The sequence below is a fragment of the Schistocerca gregaria genome, chromosome 2, assembly GCF_023897955.1.
Source record: "Schistocerca gregaria isolate iqSchGreg1 chromosome 2, iqSchGreg1.2, whole genome shotgun sequence".
NCBI classification, from domain to species: domain Eukaryota; kingdom Metazoa; phylum Arthropoda; class Insecta; order Orthoptera; family Acrididae; genus Schistocerca; species Schistocerca gregaria.
This window is the reverse complement of record NC_064921.1, coordinates 719,535,531-719,558,185: the sequence shown is the minus strand read 5'-3', so window position 1 is coordinate 719,558,185 and position 22,655 is coordinate 719,535,531.

The window sequence follows — 22,655 nt, the reverse complement described above, 5'->3', positions numbered from 1 at the left end:
GCGACCAGGCAGTTCATTAAAACATGCAGCGGCTCTGCAGTGTGCTTTCACTTCATTTAAGCAGAATTTAGTTTTTGTGACAAATGTTTAGTTCGCTGAATCTCGTGTCAAGGACCTCATTAATTTTGTCGTGCAGTACAGTGCTTTGTTTCAGGTGTCTTCATTGCAGCCTTAATTGCCCATGATGGCCCGTTTCCGAGGCTGCGAAACGGTGTCAGAAAGAGAGGCAGCTCTTTCAGTATTTTGCGAAATTGGGGAGAGAATGTCACGGATATGTTGCGCGAATTGGAGTGGCAGTCATTAGCACAACGGCGTTGTTCGTTGCGAGTAAATCTATTCACGAAATTTCAATCACCAACTTTCTCCTCCTAACGGGAAAATAGTTCGTTGCTGCCTACATTAACCCCACAACTGAATTAGAGGACCACTTTTTCGAAACCTGCCAAGTGTCTCTTGGTACGAAGAATGAGTTTCAAATTTAGCTCAAAGGTGCCTACAACCTTCCTATGTAACGGAGAAAAAACGTGGTACCGTGCGAAGTCACTGTCTGGCTAGGGGACGCTCCAGTGACTTCTCGACGAAATCGGAAAAAAGCCACAGCTGAGAAGTTCATGTGTGCTGTAAGATGAGTTAATGATATCACATTGGCCCAAAATATCAATTCTGACCAACGCCGCCGTGAGCGTTCAACGCCATGAGAACGCCGTCACAGCCCCTCTTACCCACATGTCACCCCTTCTTTTGGCACCTCTGCGTTTGAGGTCAGAACACCGAGCTTTGTAATCACGGGGTTTTATTATGGGTGGACGAGGAAAACATTTCAAACACATCGCCGCTCAGAAAAGACACCAAAAGGCCTTAGGGAGTGGCATAAAGAGCCTCACAGAACCACATCAAAGTGTCTAAAGACTCCCGAAATTTGGGGAAAGTGTAGTGGATCAGAAAAGTTATCCGCAGCCGATTTTCGCCCTTTGAACAGCGACATGATGTGCCGGGCGTAGCGCATTCTTAATCAGATAGTGACTCAATCTGTCACTCAACTCATGGTATTGAGCAAGGGTTGAGTGAACATTTTCGTTACTAAACGGTTTCTTGCTAGTGTTCTTCTATCATAATCCTGCGTGCAATGTAATCAAATTGCACATTCAAGTTACAATAAAAAAAACACCTTAAAGGACTAGAGATTGTACGTTCATATTCACAGGACATGTACATTAGTATGTTCTGCTGAAATGATTAGCATTTCAACTGCCTCGGTTCGTGGGCTCAAGGTAAACATCGATATCGCGGCGCAACACCACGTACCGGTACAATGTGCCTGCAGCTCTAAAAGGAGCGTAACAGAGCAGTATGACTTGAGCTGATGTGCAGGATGCCTCTCACACACTTGTGGAAACCGTACCATCAAATCGTGAGTCTGAAAAATGGCTCATTATTGCATTGAGAGAATGTGGTGCCTCTATCCGGTAAATTGCTGCTCGTGAGGAGCGAAGTTTTTCGGCAGTGCAACGAGTGTGTGCAGAATGGTTCATGGAAGGCGACAGAACACGACAAGGTGGGTCAGGTCGCAACAGCCACACCACCTACCGAGAAGACCGACACCTCATCCGAATGGCGTTGCAGGACAAATCTGCGTCCTACTCGGCTCTGGCGCAACAGTCCAACACATCATCCACTCTCACGGGTGACGGACCGTTGCCGTTTATCACGGCACGGGTTACGTGCATATGGAGTATCGTCTCAGTTGTGGACTGGATTCGTGATTTCCTCTCAGTGATGTCACAGTTCGTAGTGGTAGACGGTAAATCATCGAGTAGAACAAAAGCGATATCTGGCGTTCCGCAAGGTAGTGTCATAGGCCCTCTGCTGTTCCTGATTTACATGAATGATCTAGGTGATAATCTGAGCAGCCCCCTTACATCGTTTGCAGATGACACTGTAATTTACCGTCTAGTAAAATCTTCAGACAATCAATTCCCATTACAAAATGATCTAGAGAGAATTCCTGTAAGGTGCGAAAAGTGGCAATTGGCACTAAACAAAGAAAAGTGCGAGGTCATCCTTATGGGTACTAAAATAAATCCGATAAATTTTGGGTATACGATAAATCGCACAAATCTACGGACTGTCAATGAGACTAAATACCTAGGAATTACAATTACGAGCAACTTAAATTGGAAAGACCACATAATATTGTGGGGAAAGCGAAACAAAGACTGCTCTTTGTTGGCAGAACACTTAGAAGATTAGACAAATCCACTAAAGGAACAGCCTACATTACACTTGTCCGTTCTCTGCTGGAATACTGCTGCGCGGTGTTAAATCCTTACCAAGTAGGATTGGCGGAGGACATCGAAAAAGTGCAAAGAAGGGCAGCGCGTTTCCTGTTATCGCGCAATAGGGCTGAGAGTGTCACTAATACGATACACGAGTTTGGGTGGCAGTCACTGAAACGAAGGCGGTTTTCTTTGTGAAATTTTAATCACCAACTTTCTCTTCCGAATGCGAAAATATTTTATTGACATCCACGTGCGTAAGGAGAAATGATCATCATAATAAAATAATAGAAATCAGAGCTCTAACGGAAAGATTTAGGTGTTCCTTTTTCCCACGCTCGATTCGAGAGTGGAATGGTAGAGAAGTAGTATGAAAATGGTTAGATGAAGCCTCTGCCAGACACGTAAGTGTGAATTGCAGAGTAACCATGTGGATGTCCTCTTCTCCGCCTAGTTTTGACGAATGTGCAGCAGCGTGCTAGACGGAAATGGTATATGGAACGACGTCACTGGGGACGGGAATGGCATCAGATAGTGTTCTCGGACGAATCCAGGTTCTGTTTGTTTAAAAATGATGGCCGCATTTAGGTTCGCCGCAGACAGGGGGAGCGACATCACAGTAACTGCATTCGCTCAAGACATACAGAACCAACTCAAGGCGTTACGGTGTGGGGTGCTACAGGGTACAACCTCACATCACAGCTGGTATTGTGACTCACCTGAATGACATCCTGCGACCTGTAGCTATACCGTTCCTTCACACCACCACACACGCCAGCAAGACAATACATGACTAAATGTTGCTCCACGGACACATGCCTTCTGGTGTCACGGAATGTCAGCGTTTCGGCCTGGTCCGCTAGATCACCAGACTTATCTCCAATCGAAAATGTGCGGCATGTGGTGTAACGACGAGTGCAAAGCTGTGACCCAGTGCCAATCACCAAACATGAAATTTGGATGCCGGTGAAAGCAGTATGAATGGTTATGCCACAAGACACTATTCGTGCCTTATACGCTTCGATGCCATCACACATGGAACAAGTTGTCAGGGCCCATGGCGAACCCTGTGCCTGCTAGGCAAGAGAACACACACTGAACCAAGGTGACTGAAATGCTTGTTTCTGCAGAACATACCAATATATATATCCTGTGAATATGAAGGTTCTATAGGCGTTCAAGGTATTCTGTTTCTTTTTCTGAACACGGGTGTATACAGTTAACAAAGTAATAAGAGGGTATTGCGGCAGGTACATATGAATCCAACGGACTTTATAAGTTGGTCACGTACTTAGTTCACTCCTTTGACATACAGATACAGTGTGAGAAAAACATTTTTTCAGTACTTCGAACGTTAAACAAAGGTTGAACTAGGTCTGTCAAAATTAAAATTTTACTATCATACACTGCAGGCCTGTTTCTACGGTCGGTACTGTTATAGAGACGTGCACCAACAACATTTCTGCATTGACCACGTTTTCATTAAGGTGTATGTATGCTTTAACAGAAACTTCACAAATTAGAGGACGTATTGTCAAAACGTAATGTGTACTTTATCAGTCGTTTTTAGTACAAACTGGCTGACAAATAAGACTGGTTACATGATGTAACAGCACTCGTGTTGATGGTGTAGTCTGTCAATATAAACATTACTTGTTGATGCATATGTGCACCATTGTGCTACAGTTAATATAGATGTGAATGTACGCTAAAATGAAAATGTAGTCAATGCGATACTGTGGTTGACGCGCATCTCTAAACGAACACCACTTGAAAATGGCTCAGAAGCCGGTTTTGTCTTGTGGTGGATCTCAAATGGTTATTGCTACATGGTAACTGCTGCCAAAATTATGCGTCCAGCATAGACTACATTGTGCAGTTACACATGGTGCAGCCGCACTTCAAAACAATAGCTAAGTAGAATTTCACTTTTTCTCCCTCCTCTTCACTCTTCCTCCCCACCAATCCCTCCACGATTTCATGCAAGAAGCGACTTCGCCAAGATTACATTAGGCAGAGTTTATAAATTATTAACCAGTTAGTTATAGTAGTTTAAAAATGGACACAAACAGTCTCGCTGTCAGACTGCTTCTGTCCATTTTAAAAGTGCTTTTTTCCAGACCGTTATTGTCTACGAGAAATGCTGTCGAAAATTCCTATTTAATTATAGGTTATATCAGTAACTCTTCATCTACATATCCCGCGCACGTAGGAAAATAAACCCACTATGTACAATTACACTATTCATGACACAATCCTGGAAGCGCCCTCATGTTGAATCACCACTTACGAGCAAAACAAATAGTATTAAAAACGGATGTCAGACAGATTAATAGGAAGAATTTTATGGAAATGCAATTTACTCTTTAAACAGGTGGCTTGAAAGTCGCTTATTGGACCGAGTCTTGAATACCGTTCATCATCCTACCAGGGTGGGCTGATAAAACAAGACTTTAAACATGGCTGATACAGCAACTGTTGAAATTCTTCACGGTAAATGATGACAGCCGAAACAGTTGCTACTAATAAATCTTTATCCTTGACTGTTGTGGCTGTCATCATTTACCGTGAAGGACTGATAAAAGAGATCAAGAAGATTCAAAGAAGAGCAACGATTTTCTTCGCGGGATCGTTTTGTCCGCGTGAGAGCGTTAGAGACTGCTCAACAAACTCCAGTGGTGGTCGCTACAAGAGAGGCTTTATTCATCCAGTTCTGATTTACTATTGAATTTTCGAGAAAGCGCTTTCCAGGAAGAGTAGCACAACATATTACTTCCACCTACATACGACTCGCGAAATGACCACAACGGGAAAATTCGAGAAATTAGAACTAATGCAGAGGTTTACCTACTTCTTCCCTTGCGCCATTCGGGAATGTAGCAGGGAAGGGGAATCAGATAGTCGTATCAGAGGTACTCTCCGCTAACACCGTCGATTGGCTCGGGGAGTATTGATGCAGATGTAGATAGAGTGAATGCAATGAAGGGCCTCATGATGAGCAAAAGATCCTCGATATACATTGCAATGTATTAAATCATACCACCCAAACTTTTATCTCAAGTTTGGGAAGACCTTCCAGGGCAATACCAATCACTTAATGCTGGGCTACAACAAATAGGTTTTTAATTTTTTTATCTCTCATTTTGTGAGTATCTGATATTCGAGTGAAAGGTTTTTACTATTGTCAGAGATTCTTAATGAGCAAGCTGTGGATCGGCCTACAAGCGCATCTCTACTCCTTTTCTACAAACAAGCAGAAAAATTGACTTGTAATCACCTCTAGAAAGGAATGTTCGCACTCTTCTTTCCAGCACTTCACAGAGATATTCCTCATCGTCGGTACATTCAGAAGATATTTTTAAGTATATTCGAGAAACGTTCACTGGGCTGTTGGCAGCAGTCAGAGTGCCCATTGCTTGTGGTGATATAGCTGCGTCTGCGACCTTAGTCCTCTACTTTTTATTGCCGTTCATCATTTCAGTCCTGTCTGCGCTGTTTAGCTGCGTGTGTCCTTGATTGCCGTATTTGATGGCGCCTGTAATAATCAGCGTGAAGCAACTGGTAATCAACCCGGATTAACATTCATACTGTGGAGATACATGCTTGAATACACCCTATTTGCGCCGCTAAATCAATTTTACCGTGACAGTAATTCACAATGGATTTCAATGACATCTGCCTGCTCTGTTGGATGAGATGTACTCTTCGGTGCCGTCCATTTTCAAAAATTCTGTCGTGGAAATTTCAGGAATGCTTTCTCAATACCAACATATGCCTCATCGAGGCACCTCTACAAAACCTTGGTAGTACCTCCGGACGAAACTATTTTAATATAGTTCTACGACAACATTATCCCAGATAAAATTTAGATTCATTAGAATAATTCTGGATGAGCTGCTGCGTGCCGTTTCGTCTTATAAAATATCTAAAATACTTTAAAAAAACGACGATTAGACAGGATTAATTAGTGGGAGAGTACTGCTCAGAGCAACTCCGCTTATTTATTTCTGAACGTGGATGCATAGGTGAAAAATCTAAATTGGATATAATAGCGATGGCAAAAGCGTTTTCTTCCCCAAGGTCAGACAAAAGTTGTTTTCGGCGATACAGTTTTGTTCCACTGGGATTCGGATATTGCTAAAGATATGGGCGCAAAAGCATTTATGATTTCTGCTAGTTGGATTAGTCGCTTAAAAAAATCGCATGAAGTTATATCAATAATAAAAGTAAATTACACTACTGGCCATTAAAATTGCTGCACCAAGAAGAAACGCAGATAATAAACGGTTATTCATTGGACTAATATATTATACTAGAACTAACATGTGATTACATTTTCACGCAATTTGGGTGCATAGATACTGAGAAATCAGTACCCAGAACAACCAACTCTGGCCGTAATAACGGCCTTAATACGCCTAGGCATTGAGTCAAACAGAGCTTGGATGGCGTGTACCGGTACAGCTACCCATGCAGCTTCAACACGATACCACAGTTCATCAAGAGTAGTGACTGGCGTATTGTGACGAGCCAGTTGCTCGGCCTTCATTGACCAGACATTTTCAATTGGTGAGAGATCTGGTGAATGTTCTGGGCAGGGCAGCAGTCGAACATGTTCTGTATCCAGAAAGGCCCGTACAGGACCAGCAGGATGCGGTCCTGCATAATCCTACTGAAATGTAGTGTTTCGCAGGGATCGAATGAAAGGTAGAGCCACGGGTCGTAACACATTTGAAATGTAACGTCCACTGTTCAAAGTGCCACCCCTGCGAACAAGAGGTGACCGAGACGTGTAACCAGTGGCACCCTATACCATCACGTCACGTGATACGCCAGTATGGCGATGACGAATACACACTTCCAATGTGCGTTCACCGCGATTTCGCCAAACACGGATGCAACCATCATGATGTTGTAAACAGAACCTCGATTCATCCGTTTTGCCATTCGTGCACCCAGTTTTGTCGTTGAGTACCATCGTGGGCGCTGCTGTCTGTGATGCAGCGTCAAGAGTAACCGCAGTCATGGTCTCCGAGCTGATAGTCCACGCTGCTGAAAACGTCGTCGAACTGTTCGTGCAAATGGTTGTTGTCTTTCTAACGTCCCCATCTGTTGAGTCATGGATTGAGATGTGACTGCACAATCCGTTACAGCCATACGGATAAGATGACTGTCATCTCGAGTGCTAGTGATACGAGGCCGTTGGAATCCAGCACTGCGTTCCGTATTACCCTCCTGAACTCACCGATTCCATATTCTGCTAAAGTCATTGGATCTCGACCAACGCGAGCAGCAATGTCGCGATACGATAAACCGCAATCGCGATAGGCTACAATCCTACCATTATCAAAGTCGGAAACGTGATGGTACGCATTTCTCCTCCTTATACGAGGCATCACAACAACGTTTCACCAGGCAACGTCGGTCAACTGCTGTTTGTGTATGAGAAATCGGTTGGTAACTTTCCTCATGTCAGAACGTTGTAGGTGTCGCCACCGGCGCTAACCTTGTGTGAATGCTCTGAAAAGCTAATCATTTGCATATCACAGCAACTTCTTCCTGTCGATTAAATTTCGCGTCTGTAGCAAGTCATCTTCGTGGTGTAGCAATTATAATGGCCAGTAGTGTATGTGTAGAGAAACAAGCCGGGAAATGGGGGGGATTCAGACTGCAGTGATTGCACATTTTATTACAAACACAAAGCGTAAGATAACTAGTTTCTGTGAAACGTGCGTCTAAAATCCAAATCAGTCCAATTTTGAAAAAAAGAAATGCGAGCTAAAGGAGCTCTTTCAATTAAAGGAGAAAATCATCCAGAGGCGACTGCGCAGGGCTTGACTGCACTCACATATAAAATAATGACCGGAAGCAGTCTGGATGGTTCACTGCTGGCTATGCAATTCTTCTTTCTTCCTTTTTTTCAAAAATAGACCGGGATATTTTGTTCACGAGTGGAATGATCAGTGTCATAGACAGAAAAGTTTGTGGGTATATTCGTCGAAGACAGGAAAAGTGGGAAATAAAGGGTGAACACAGTCTTTCACTGACAAAAATAATTATACCTCAGAAACTATGCTGGATGGTGCAACTATACGATTTGTTGCAAACTGTAGCTTAATTGAAGAAGTTTTTATGGCTACACTTCTGCATGTGCTCTTTTGCTCCGACAGAATCTGAGTCTTTTCTCTTTCTCGTATCAAAGTTAGCTTAGTGTAGGAGAGCTGCTCTCACAGTGACGTCTATGCTGAAGAAAGAGCAATGCGTTTTGTCAGTCGCGAAATGCCTATGGTCGATATCGGCCACATGTGAAGAGCACCAAAGGATGGTACGAAAAGTGAAAAGAGACTGGACTTGTTGTTGACAAGGCAAGAAGCGGCGGACCCCGAGTGAGTGACGGTGATTTTGATGCACTGGGTGCAGCATTTGAACGCAGTCCGCGGAAAGCGAGAAGCCGTGTTAGCAGATAAACATCAAACCACTGTGGTGGATATATTACGCAAACTGTTGCATCATCATCCATAAAAACTTAATTCGTGCGGACTTTGCAGCTAGATGATTGGCCCTGGTGTACTGTGTTCGCAAGGTACATGCCGGAACAGATCAATGCAGACAATGACTGCCTTAATAAAGTGTGTTTTTTGGATGAAGTGACTTTCCCCAATTCTAGGAAAGTAAACAGGGATAATGTTCGTATCTGGGGATCGAAGAACCCACATGTCGGGTTAAAGCAGATAAGGAACAGCTCTAAAGCGAATGTATGATGTGGTTTAACGTTCAATGTCATTATTGGATTGTTCTTTTTCACTAAGTCTGCCATTACGGCAAGGTGTTACCTGGACCTGTTGGAAATTTAAGCAGCACCTCAGTTACAGCAATTTGGACAGTGGGGAGTGTTTCAGCAAGGTGGTCCTCTACCACACTCGGAGATTTTGTGTTCGCTAGATCTTGACCGAAACATGACTGGACAGATGGATCGATAGAGATGGTTTAACATCATGGTCACCACGTTCCCAAGTCAATCCCTTTTGACTCTGTGTTGTCGCCTCGAGGATAAAGTGTTGAACGCACCAGTTTCCTATGTGAACACGCTTATGGCGCCAATACGAGCTGCTGTAGAGGCGGTAACGGGAGAGATGTTGGCTAAGGCATGGAGTGGAATGGACAACCACCTGGACGTTCTACCGGCAAAAAACAAGCACACGCGGAAGTCTATAAAAAAAAGTTATTAGTTACACTACCATTTGCAAAAAAACCTCATAGCTGTATATACGAGGGCTCTTCTTTTATTGAGGTCCTATCGCTCATGGAACGGAAACCGTACAGAAAATACGATGAAGCTTTGCACAGATGTGCTGGGTAGTGTGTGACGGATGCTCGTCGATTGCGTCGTGTCGCTCTTTACGGCTCCGCGTGCACAGTGAGCGTGTAAAATGCCTAGAAAATAGTGTCTTCTGCCAAGTTCGAGAGCCAGCTGAGGGATTTCACCTAACTTCATGTAGCCTACATAACTTAAACGTCATGCATTTCCTTCTTCGTGACAATCTCGGCAGCACACTGCAGGGGCAACTGATACGCTTTTGACGTGTTTTCGATGGAAAGTGTTGGTAGTAGGGATATAGTGGCATGAGAACAATTTTGACATCGAATTGATGCGCAAATTATTTAAATTGATCAATTAATAATCCGCACACCCCACCACAACCACCACCCCCCACCCACCCCATCCCCTCCCCCCCTACCCAGTTGGCAGGAATTTCGAATTTTGACGGGATTCTCGAATTACGCGTGAATATCGTATTTTGGTGGAAATTTCTTTGTCCCAAGGCTGTGCTGACGCCCCACTCTACCAATCACCCGAGAGTTGGCGGGAAATTAAAAACGATGGTGCCCTTTCTGGGACTCGAACTCTGGTCGTTCTGGACAGAAAACCTAAATGCATCCCACAGCATGTGGAAACTGCCCAAGTACAGGAGAGGAAGATTAGGTAATTGTACTTTATTTTGGTTGGGAAACTAAAGTAAGGAACGGTTCTAATTACATAACCAATCATAAATATTGGTCCTAATTACACAACTATATGCATAGCGCTACATAAGGAGTGACTAAAATTGCAATACAACTCAAAATTTGACGATGTCACGCTACTGGCGTTATCCTGCCAGGAAAAAGTTTCACAATAGGACTCGAAACTAGTGTCAGACGTATCCAAAACTCTACCTCTCAGCTACAAGCTAGTGCGGAAAAGACTGTAGCGGAAGGTTATTGTTTGGCGGGAATTGTATTCAACTGATGAGATGCTGATGTTGGACAGAGAGGAGTTAAATAAAAGGGGCGTTTGAAAAGTCAGTGCAAAGTCCGAGAGATGGTACCACCGGTGCGTATCGAGGTCATTTTAGTTAGCAGCATCTTTGTAAAGAACGCACACCAAGTTTCAGCCATATTGGTCTATTTTTTAGTGTTTGGCATTCGTGTGAATCAAGGAAGTCGAGTGATTCTCAGAAAATGGACGAAAAAGAATTTCGTGTGGTGATTAAACATTACTTTATGAAAGGCAAAACAGCTCAGAAGACTAAAGAAAAGCTTTATAAACATTACGATGACTCTCCACCTTCGATTAGAACAGTTTATAAGTGGTTTCAAAATTTTCGGATTGGCCATACGGGCGCAAGTGATACTGAACGTTCTGGACGCTCTGTAGAGGTTACGACTCCGGAAATCATTGATAAAATCCATTTTATGGTGATGGATGACGGAGGAGTTACGGTGAGTGAGATTGCTAGTGAAGTTGTTATCTCGAATGAACGTGTACATAATATTTTGCATTAACATTTGGACATGAGAAAGCTATACGCAAGATGAGTTCCGCGATTGCTCACACTTGACCAAAAACAGAATCGGGTGAAGTGTTGCAAGGGTGGTTTGCAGCTGTTCCGGAAGAATCCGCAGGACTTTAAACGTGTTTTCGTCACTGTGAATGAAACATGGATACATTACTGAAACCAAACAACAATCTAAACAATGGGTTACCAAGGGAGAACCTCACCAAAAGAGGCGAAGACCATTCCTTCGGCCGGAAAGGGTACGGCGACTGTCTTATGGGATTCGCAAGGGATAATCCTCATCGACTATCTAGAAAAGGGTAAAACTATTACAGGTGCATATTATTCATCGTTATTGGAACGTTTGGAAACCGAGCTGCAAGAAAAACGCCGGCGATTGGACCGCCAAAAAGTCCTTTTCCATCACGACAATGCACCAGCACACAACTCAGCAGTTGTGGTCGCAAAATTAATGGAAACAGGATTCCAACTCGTTTCAAATCCCCCCTGTTCCCCAGACTTGGCTCCCTCGGACTACTATTTGTTCGCCAATTTGAAGAAATGGATGGCGGAACAAAATATTATTCAAACAAGGAGGTGATTGCAGCAACTAAAAGCTATTTTGCAGACTTGGGAAATTCCTATTATTCGGAAGGGATTAACAAATTAGAACAGTGTTAGACGAAGTGTATAAGTCTAAAAGGAGACTGGTTTACCCCAAACACGTAAGTAGTTTTTATTTTTGCACTGACCTTTCAGACGCCCCTCGTAAATGAATTACCTGTAAGCATGTAGCTGAGGACTGTATCTATCGCTGTTTGATGTCAGAGTTCGCTACAGAAACCAACTCTGTACACATGTCAACTTTCTGGTGCAGGTCCCTACATAGTAGAGTGGGAGTAAAATGAACGTTTAGAGCTGCGCCACGCTTTGGGTTTCCATCAAGTGCATCTCTACATGAATCAGCAGACAAGCTCTCTGATGTTTTCTAGCATGACATAGATTTGTTTCCAGACTACTAGTTTCCAATCTGTACCACTTTTTGAGTGTCACCTAGCTACGAGGAGAGTTTTACTATAGTTTTCACGATCTTCCTACCCAAAATGCATGCATATAGATCATCTGGAAGAGGGGATTTCTTAGGGCTTTCTAGGAGGCTGCTGTGTATGATACGCAAATACCCTAGTATAAAATCAAGCAACAGCTATGTGACCATATACATACGGAAAAACGTCGAAAAAATATAGAAAAAGATATAAAATAGATAAAAATCGAGGAAAACCTGGTATAATTACGACCAATTGATGGGAAATAGTTAAAATGGAGGGAAATACGACGAAACATGTAAATTATTCAGAAAAGCTTGAAAAATACGTTAACTGACAGAGAACACATAAAACCAGAGAAAAAACACCATGAAATGCAGAGAACTGAGGTGTGGTGGGGGTACCTAGACATGCAGGACTGAGAAAGGCTTAAAAATTATGATCTGGCTGCATTCAGCTTTAACCCTCCGCCCTCTCCCCGTAAAATACGTGCGTTTTCGTTATATGTACATCAACAGAGGCGATGTAAGTACTACACAGAGGTGCTATATTAAAGCAGGCCAAACATACGTATCACAATCCATAACTGTTTTCTCACACATGCAATCGAATATAAATATCACCTAATTACGGTTGGTTCTCACAAGCAATGTTGTTCTTTAAGTATTAAGGAGAACAATCAATGCGTTTATCAGACTTGTGCCATTTCCTACAGTGTCTGTAGGAGAGTGGACTGATGCCACATATAATAGTGTTAGTACGAAATTGCTGTATTATGCTACACATGAGTAAATCTGCCTAACATCAGACCAGGAATTCTTTGTGCAGGAGGAATGCTACCAGAGCCGTGGTGATGCTACTGTAAACAGCAATAAGTCTGTCACATCTCCTTTGGCTACTGTTTCTTACTGCATTTTCGTACGGTGGGGCGTGGGTGGTAACGCAATGTATCAACTATCGAAAATATTTGTATTGTTTTCCCCTCGCTCTATTTCCTAGTGAGACACAGCTCCGTCCGTCAAAACTGCTATACTACTAATACTGACAACTGACATGTGAAGTGTGTTTGGAGGTATGTATGTTTCTTAAAAAGACGTATAAATCCCATTGATTTCATAAGACATAGAACAACAGTCTCCCGCCTTTGTTATAGTTAGTTTATAAGCATCTTGATCCGTGGATGTACACTGACGATGGCTTACAGGACACCAGAGTAGTGCAGAAGAAAGTTGTTATCATTTTAAAGTTTATCACCGTAGTGACTGTGGCTGGACACTTGCAGGGTGCTTGTATTTCTGATGTTGGACAAATATATCCTGCGTTAGAGCATTAAGAGCGTTTCATTCCTCACGAGTAATACTTCAGAAAACATATGGCTGTAACAATATACCATTTTTAGGTGCACAACCACTAATCCATAGGAGTGAGTGTTTATGTTCTACGATCATTTCTTTCTTGCCGATATTTTTATGGTACTGACTCCAGGCAGTGGGATAATGCTTCAGAATTGATAGCACTGTTTATTTACGGGAAATGTTTCAAACTCCATCTGTCTGGAGCTGCATCATGCATAAACCACATGTTTCTTCTTAACCATCTGTTATATCATCACAACACTATCATATCTACTATACACCAATAAGTGGTACTACCGTGCTCGACATGTACGCATTTGGAGAGATCTTTTGCATTTGGATGGGTGCCCTGGTTAAGATTGGTGTGGAACAGTCTTCGCTGAACAATAGTTATGGACACAGCTTGCACGTAGTGGGTGTAGGGCCCTCAAAGTTCTGGTTGGTTGCAGGTTAAATTGGCGACAGTGCTGCAGGGAGGATTGGTCAGGTATAACGCGGGAGGGTTCTCTCAGTCTCTTACTTTATCCTATGAATGAGAGAATACTCTTTGATGCGCATCCACACGTGGAAAGATGACCAGTCGTAAATTCCGCACTATGATCGATGTGCTGGAAATATGTAGATAACCTAATTGCATCGGTATAGGACGCTGTCTGGTATCTTTGGTGTACATGAACGAATGGAGGTACTGCATAGTCATCTATGTGCATTCACAATCTAGTATATGGTACTTGCAAAGAAGTGGAGGCCTGATTTAACGATTATACAGAAAGTGGGAAGCATTCTGCAGTGTCGTTGGCTGGCACTGAAATTACAGAACAACTGGTAAAGTTGGTAAAGCTGCCCATGCTATCAACTGTGGTGCATATTACAGTGCATCATCTCATGTCAATGGTGTCTTTCCGATCGCACCATCCACTGGTATGCTATTGATTACCACATAAGGATTGAGTGACACCACTTGGTTGAGATGGAAAGAGCCTTGGCGCAGCACTGGATATCTGCTACTTGTCACCGTGGAGTATGGGATTAAATGTAGAGGTCGTCACCTTCAGAGAGCTGTTGAGAAGCGTTCCGCAATGCTGAAGACTCGTACTATTTCCATATGCTGCGATGTGTTTGACATAGTTTTCTTTTGTCATCAATAAGATAACAGTGCCTGTTTTTATTTCTACTACGTCATGGGTGTTCTGAACAGCACCTCCCGGCGGTGTTCAACGCTTGAACAGTAACAATCTACATGAATGCAAAATGAGGAAACTATGTTCTTCGAAACAGAACACAGAGACATCTGATACCGTCACTGTGGAAGATGAGAAAACTGTATAGGTCATCAATTTCTGTTAGCTGTTGGAAACACTCTACAATGCCGCAGACTCTTTCAGTTCCGATATGTTGCGATGTCTTCCACATTTTTGCCAATGAAAAACATCGCCTCTGCGTTTTATTTCTGCCATCCTGTGTGTTGTGGGAGCTGCATGGTTTACACCATGCGATGTTCAGATTTCTGCGAGAGTCAGAGGATCGAAACTTGTTAATGTGAAGTTAGCAGCTGACACAGACCTCGAAGTCATGGTAGAAAAGCGAAGTTGAAAAATGGTTCAAATGGCTATAAGCATTATGAGACTTAACATCTGAGGTCATCAGTCGCCTAGACTCAGAACTACTTACACCTAATCAACTTAAGGACATCACACACATCCATGCCCGAGGCAGGATTCGAACCTGCGAGCGTAGCACGTATGGGGTTCCGGACTGAAGCGACTAGAACCGCTCGGCCACAGCGTCTGGCAAAAGCAAAATGTATACCAGTGTACAAAGCTGTAATTGCACTTTGCTTGGATGTGTTGCAACTGAAAAAAACCATGTGTTAGACTGCTTATTTCTGAACAACACAAGAATTCTCTCTTGTGATTGATAGTCTAATGTTATTCCTCCAGTAAAGTCGGCAAAACTTTAAGCAGGTCTGCGAAAGGGACTTGCAATACGTGTATATGTAGTATGCTCGATGCCAACACACAGACGGTATTTGTTTTTCGATATAACGGAAGAGAGAAACACGGTAATTCCTATAGGATGTTCAATTACAAGGAGTGGTATAACTGGTTAAGGTTTGGATGCATATAGTTCTCTCAAAACTATACTCATTTTGCTCATAAAACTAATATAAATCGGCTGGAGATAATTTCAAGGAATCATGAATGTTTTCATTATTATCGTCACGATTGCATGTTTAAAAATAGGTGTTACTGCAAATCCTACGATATTTCATACTTCAAGACCTCCAATTATGAAATAGGGACCACTTGAATTATAGCTTGTTGTGGAACCTACAAATGACAGTATTTTTCCCGATATGCTTGGAAGTTGCGTGAAACAGACTGTGATGATCAAATTGTTTACGTAACTAGAACGCAAGAATCTGCTGCTATCGCGAATGATTGTCTGGTGTATGATAGGATCTTTACAGACAGGTCGGTATAGGGGCATTATGGAGCAAAAATGTCAACTGTAAGCACACATTGGGTTCGATTTGTTCCGTAAACGCCAGTGTATATAGCATCGCATTGGTAAAACGAGCCCTGCCATAGTGTACAAAACAACATGGCCCTGTTGAATTATAGCTTATTCTTGTCGAATGTAAAATAATTGTGTTTTTACGACATGTGAGCAAATGTCATAAGAGACTGTATTCTGTAATGTTATTTCATGTGCCTGAAGTGGTTGTAATTCACACGTGCATGGCAGTTTATTTACATACACTCTTCTGAAAGCAAGGGATGCTCTCACGTCATGTAATTTGTCCACGAAGCTGAAAGAACCTGCTTGACAGAGATGCTTTTTATTCAGAGCATAAATTATCTCTTTTTCTTAATTCTCTTTCGCAAAATAGTGGAAGTATATTTTTCCCAATTTTGCACAGGATGGACAGGCTCAGAGGTTCATCCCCATAGATATGGCATTATTATTGTGATTAGAAATATCATGGAAGATTTTCCGACAAATAAATTTGTATGCTTCGTCTTCCACGTGAAACTAAGGTAAGCTGGCGTGAAACACTCGCGAATGCCGTGAATATTCAAGAAAAAAGCAAAATTACTAGGACTCCTGAAAACTTAAAAATTCAAAATATGTAAACGGTATCGACACAAAGAGCAGTAAAATACCATGCTGAATTAAGAATGAAACTTACATCTACATCTACATTTATACTCCGCAAGTCACCCAATGGTGTGTGGCGGGGGGCACTTTACGTGCCACTGTCATTACCTCCTTTTGCTGTTCCAGTTGCGTATGGTTCGCGGGAGAACGACTGACGGAAAGCCTCCGCGCGCGCTCGAATCTAATTTTGCATTCGTGATCTCCTCGGGAGGTATAAATAGGGATAAGCAATATATTCGATACCTCATCCAGAAACGGACGCTCTCGAAACCTGGACAGTAAGCTACACCGCGATGCACAGCGCCTCTATTGCACAGTCGGCCACTTGAGTTTGCTAAACATCTCCGTAACGCTATCACGCTTACCATATAACCCTGAGACGAAACGCGTCGCTCTTCTTTGAATCTTCTCTATCTCCTCCGTCTACCCTACCTGGTACGGATCCCAAACTGATAAGAAATACGCAAGTATAGGTCGAACGATTGTTTTGTAAGCCACCTCCTTTGTTGATGGACTACATTTTCTAAGGACTCTCCCAATGAATCTCAACCTGACACCCGCCTTACCAACAATTGATTTTATATGATTATTCCACTTCAAATCGTTCCGCACGCATACTCCCATATATTTTACAGAAGTAACTGATACCAGTTTTTGTTCTGCTATCATATAATCATACAATAAAGCATCTTTCTCTCCATTGAGAACAATATGCTGTGATGTGTTTGCTAGAAACTCTTCAGTTCAACCACACAGCTGGTCTGGCATTCCGTAGGCTCTTACTTTTGTTAATCAGGCGACAGTGCGGAACTGTACCGAACGCCTTCCGGAAGTCAAGGAAAATGGCATCTACCTGGGAGCCTGTATCTAATATTTTCTGGGTGTCATGAACAACTAAAGCGAGATGGGTCTCACACGATCGCTGTTTCCGGAATCCATGTTGATTCCTACAGAGTAGATTCTGGGTTTCCAGACATAACAGGATACGCGAGCAAAAAACATGTTCCATAACAGATCGATGTTAGAGATATAGGCCTATAGTTTTGCGCATCTGCTCGACGTCCCTTCCTGAGAACTGGAACTACCTGACCCCTTTTTCAATCATTTTGAACCTTCCGTTCCTCTAGAGACTTGGGGTACACGGCTGTTGGAAGAGGGGCAATTATAGAGGATATGAGATAAGTTAATGTTTCTGACAAATGTATAGCACTGATCTTTGCAGTCTCATCATCTGTAATCGGTGGTAGTGCTATAGATTTTTTCCACTTCCTTGGATGTCGCAAAATAATGAAATGCGATTTTTATTCTGCAGTTGAACGTAAAAACGATACCCGATTTGATGATAAAACTAGTAGAAAATTGACTGAGCCCATTCTCGAGGAAACAAGACATACACTCCTGGAAATGGAAAAAAGAACACATTGACACCGGTGTGTCAGACCCACCATACTTGCTCCGGACACTGCGAGAGGGCTGTACAAGCAATGATCACACGCACGGCACAGCGGACACACCAGGAACCGCGGTGTTGGCCGTCGAATGGCGCTAGCTGCGCAGCATTTGTGCACCGCCGCCGTCAGTGTCAGCCAGTTTGCCGTGGCATACGGAGCTCCATCGCAGTCTTTAACACTGGTAGCATGCCGCGACAGCGTGGACGTGAACCATATGTGCAGTTGACGGACTTTGAGCGAGGACGTATAGTGAGCATGCGGGAGGCCGGGTGGACGTACCGCCGAATTGCTCAACACGTGGGGCGTGAGGTCTCCACAGTACATCGATGTTGTCGCCAGTGGTCGGCGGAAGGTGCACGTGCCCGTCGACCTGGGACCGGACCGCAGCGACGCACGGATGCACGCCAAGACCGTAGGATCCTACGCAGTGCCGTAGGGGACCGCACCGCCACTTCCCAGCAAATTAGGAACACTGTTGCGCCTGTGGTATCGGCGAGGACCATTCGCAACCGTCTCCATGAAGCTGGGCTACGGTCCCGCACACCGTCAGGCCGTCTTCCGCTCACGCCCCAACATCGTGCAGCCCACCTCCAGTTGTGTCTTCAGCGATGAGAGTGGCTTCTGCCTTGGTGCCAATGATGGTCGTATGCGTGTTTGGCGCCGTGCAGGTGAGCGCCACAATCAGGACTGCATACGACCGAGGCACACAGGGCCAACACCCGGCATCATGGTGTGGGGAGCGATCTCCTACACTGGCCGTACACCTCTGGTGATCGTCGAGGGGACACTGAATAGTGCACGGTACATCCAAACCGTCATCGAAACCATCGTTCTACCATTCCTAGACCGGCAAGGGAACTTGCTGTTCCAACAGGACAATGCACGTCCGCATGTATCCCGTGCCACCCAACGTGCTCTAGAAGGTGTAAGTCAACTACCCTGGCCAGCAAGATCTCCGGATCTGTCCCCCATTGAGCATGTTTGGGACTGGATGAAGCGTCGTCTCACGCGGTCTGCACGTCCAGCACGAACGCTGGTCCAACTGAGGCGCCAGGTGGAAATGGCATGGCAAGCCGTTCCACAGGACTACATCCAGCATCTCTACGATCGTCTCCATGGGAGAATAGCAGCCTGCATTGCTGAGAAAGGTGGATATACACTATACTAGTGCCGACATTGTGCATGCTCTGTTGCCTGTGTCTATGTGCCTGTGGTTCTGTCAGTGTGATCATGTGATGTATCTGACCCCAGGAATGTGTCAATAAAGTTTCCCCTTCCTGGGACAATGAATTCATGGTGTTCCTTTTATAGGTGCTCTATTATAAGAGATGCGTTGACATTAAATACAATTGTTAGAGTGAAGTGTCTTCCTCGCAGAACGGCTGGCGCTGGAGGAGTGCCTACTCTGTGTGCTCGCCGACGCAGCTGCACCCCAACCAGGGGGCAGCATGAGGGCGCTGTGGGGGGTAGTGTGGTGCCACTACATTTTAGATGAACAAAGAAGGTGCACTTGGGGGGCCCTCATTTATATCATATTGTTTAGTTGGCTTTACGTCCTTTTGCGATGGCAAGGGGTCGATGCCTGAACCTGCACCTCAAGGCAGGCCACCTGCCACTCGTCCGCCAGCGGAAGAGCGGTATGGCGCAGAGAAGTCGCATGGTGGCGGCTACCTCTTCTCGGAGCAGCAGATGTTTGAAACAGCGGATTTCGTTGTTGTTCCAGGGGGTCCGGTCTCTCCGAGAAGTAAGGTTAACAAATTGCATGAATCTCTCAGTGGACCATTAGCGGCAGGATTGAACAGACCTCTATCCCTACCTACAGTGAGGAGAGGGTGGCATGAGGGGTGGTAGGGGAGGGGTGGGGGGAGGTAAGACTGCCTCTGAGATGGTTAGTTCGGGATCGTCCATCGAGGTGGACACAGCTGCAGCAACTGCTCCTCTGCAGTCTTCTAGGGTCGGTTTTTGCTATAGTTGTTATGATGATACTTCCCAATCTTCAGTACATGTGTTGCATTATAACCCATTAATTACAAGTGCTGTTTTGTTTTCACGTCAATTTCGATGTGTATCTAGAACAGTGAAGCATTTTCCATCAGTTGTGATAACGTGAACTGGGTTCGACTACTTGGGTTGCGGGGTGATTGTTGAGAAAAGTAGGGAGAAGCGTCTATAGAACTCTGACACAAATAGCAGCAGATGTATAGTACTCAGTTGTATGCTTAAAGGATATACACATATTAAACGCCTCTCTGTCCGAAACCAGCATATCATCAGTTGAACACAATTCCCACCAAAAAATAAAGTTGGTACCTTCCACTACAGTCTTCTTCGCACCAGCTTGTAGCTGAGAGGTAGAGTTTGGTTAAGTGTGCCACTAGTTTCGAGTCCTATTGTGAAACTGTTTTCTGTCAGGATAACACCAGTTGCTTGGCATCATCAATTTTTGAGGTCTATTGAAATTTTAGTTGCTACTTGTGCAGCGCTATGCTTATAGTTGTGTAATAAGGACTGATATTTGTCATTAATATATAATTAGGATCGATCTTCACTTTTCCAGAGAAAAATAAAAAAAGAACACTTATTTAGCCTTCCTCTTTTACATATGGACAGTTTCCATGTGTTGTTGAGTGTACTTGGACTTTCTGTCCAGAAGGACTAGTGTTCGGATCCCGGAAATGGCACCACCATTTTTAATTTTCCTAATAGGATGTCAGCACAGCTTTGGGACAAAGAAATTCCCACCAAAATTCCATGAACGAGCTGCATACCAGCGTAGAGAACTAGAGGAAAGCACAGGAGGCTGCTTTCTATGAGGAGTGTATCTGAAAGTTCGTACAACGCTATAACATATGTCTAAATAGGAGCGGCCAAATGTAGAGAAGTTGCTGGAAGGTGGAGCTAAACGTTGCAAATGAAACATTTGGATTTTCACCGTAATTTCCATTTCGCGATCGATCAGGCGTTAAATAACGAATATCCCTCTTTGAATACTTTCTTAGAAATAATTTTTTTGTAATCAGTGAAAGTCTTTATGTCCATATTGTACTTTACATGCGCCACCTTTCTTTCGCTCCCCCTCCATTTTGTGGAAACAATTTCGTTGTCCGTCTTTGTTTAATTTCATCCTTAATTGTATGATAATGGTGAAAAAAATTGAATTTCGAACATTTCATCAGTATTACGCATTTTTTGCAACAGTTAAAAGGAATGAAGGTTGGCATGATGTGTTTATCTGCGTGTAATCATTACAAATTTGAAAGCAAAATTATGGCTAACGTTTGACTTGTATTTCCTTACCCCCATGAACCAGGGACCTTGCCGTTGGTGGGGAGGCTTGCATGCCTCAGCGATACAGATAGCCATACCATAGGTGCAATCACAGTAGAGGGGTGTCTTTTGAGAGGCCTGACAAACGTGTGTTTCCTGAAGAGGGCAGCAGCCTTTTCAGTAGTTGCAGGGGAAATAGTCTGGATGATTGACTGATCTGGCCTTGTAACAGCAACCAGGGCGGCCTTGCTGTGCTGATACTGCGAATCGCTAATAGCAAGGAGAAACTACAGCCATAATTTTTCCCGAGGGCTTGTAGCTTTACTGTGTGGTTAATTGATGATGTCGTCTTCTTGAGTAAAATATTCTGGAGGTAAATTGGTCCCCCATTCTGATCTGCGGGCGCGGAATACTCAGGAGGACGTCATTATCAGGAGAAAGAAAAGTGGCGTCTTTGGATCGGACTGTGGAATGTCAGATCCCTTATTCGGGCAGGTAGGGTAGAAAATTGAAAAAGGGAAATTGATAGGTTAGATATAGTGGGAGTCAGTGAAGTTCGGTGGCAGGAGGAACAAAACTTCTAGTCACGTGAATACAGGGTTATAAATAGAAAATCAAACAGGTTAATGCAGGCGTAGATATAATAATGAATAAAATAATAGGAGCACGGATAACCTACTACGAAAAGCATAGTGAATACATTATTATAGCAAAGGTAGACACGAAGCCCACGCCTACCACAGTAGTACAAGTTTATATGCCAACTAGCTCCGCAGATGACGAAGAGAGTGAAGAAATGTATGATGCGATAAAAGAAATTATTCAGCTAGTTAAGGGAGACGAAAATTTAACAGTCATGGGGGAAATAGTCATGGTGGACTGGAATTCGAGAGTAGGAAAAGGAAGAAAAGGAAAAGTAGTAGGTGAATATGGATTGAGGGTAAGGAATGAAAGAGGAAGCCTGCGAGTAGCACAACTTAATCATAGCTAACACTTGGTTTAAGAAACATGAAAGAATGCTGTATACGTGGAAGAGGCCTGGAGATACTGGAAGGTTTCAGAAAGATTATATAATGGTAAGACATATATTTAGGAACCAGATTTTAAATTGTAAGACATTCCCATCGGCAGATGTGGACTCTGACTACAATTTATTGGTTATATATTGTAGATTAAAACTGAAGAAACTGCAAAAAGATAAGAATTTAAGATTATGGGACCTAGATAAACTGAAAGTACCAGAGGTTGTAGAGAGTTTCAGAGAGAGCATTATGGAACG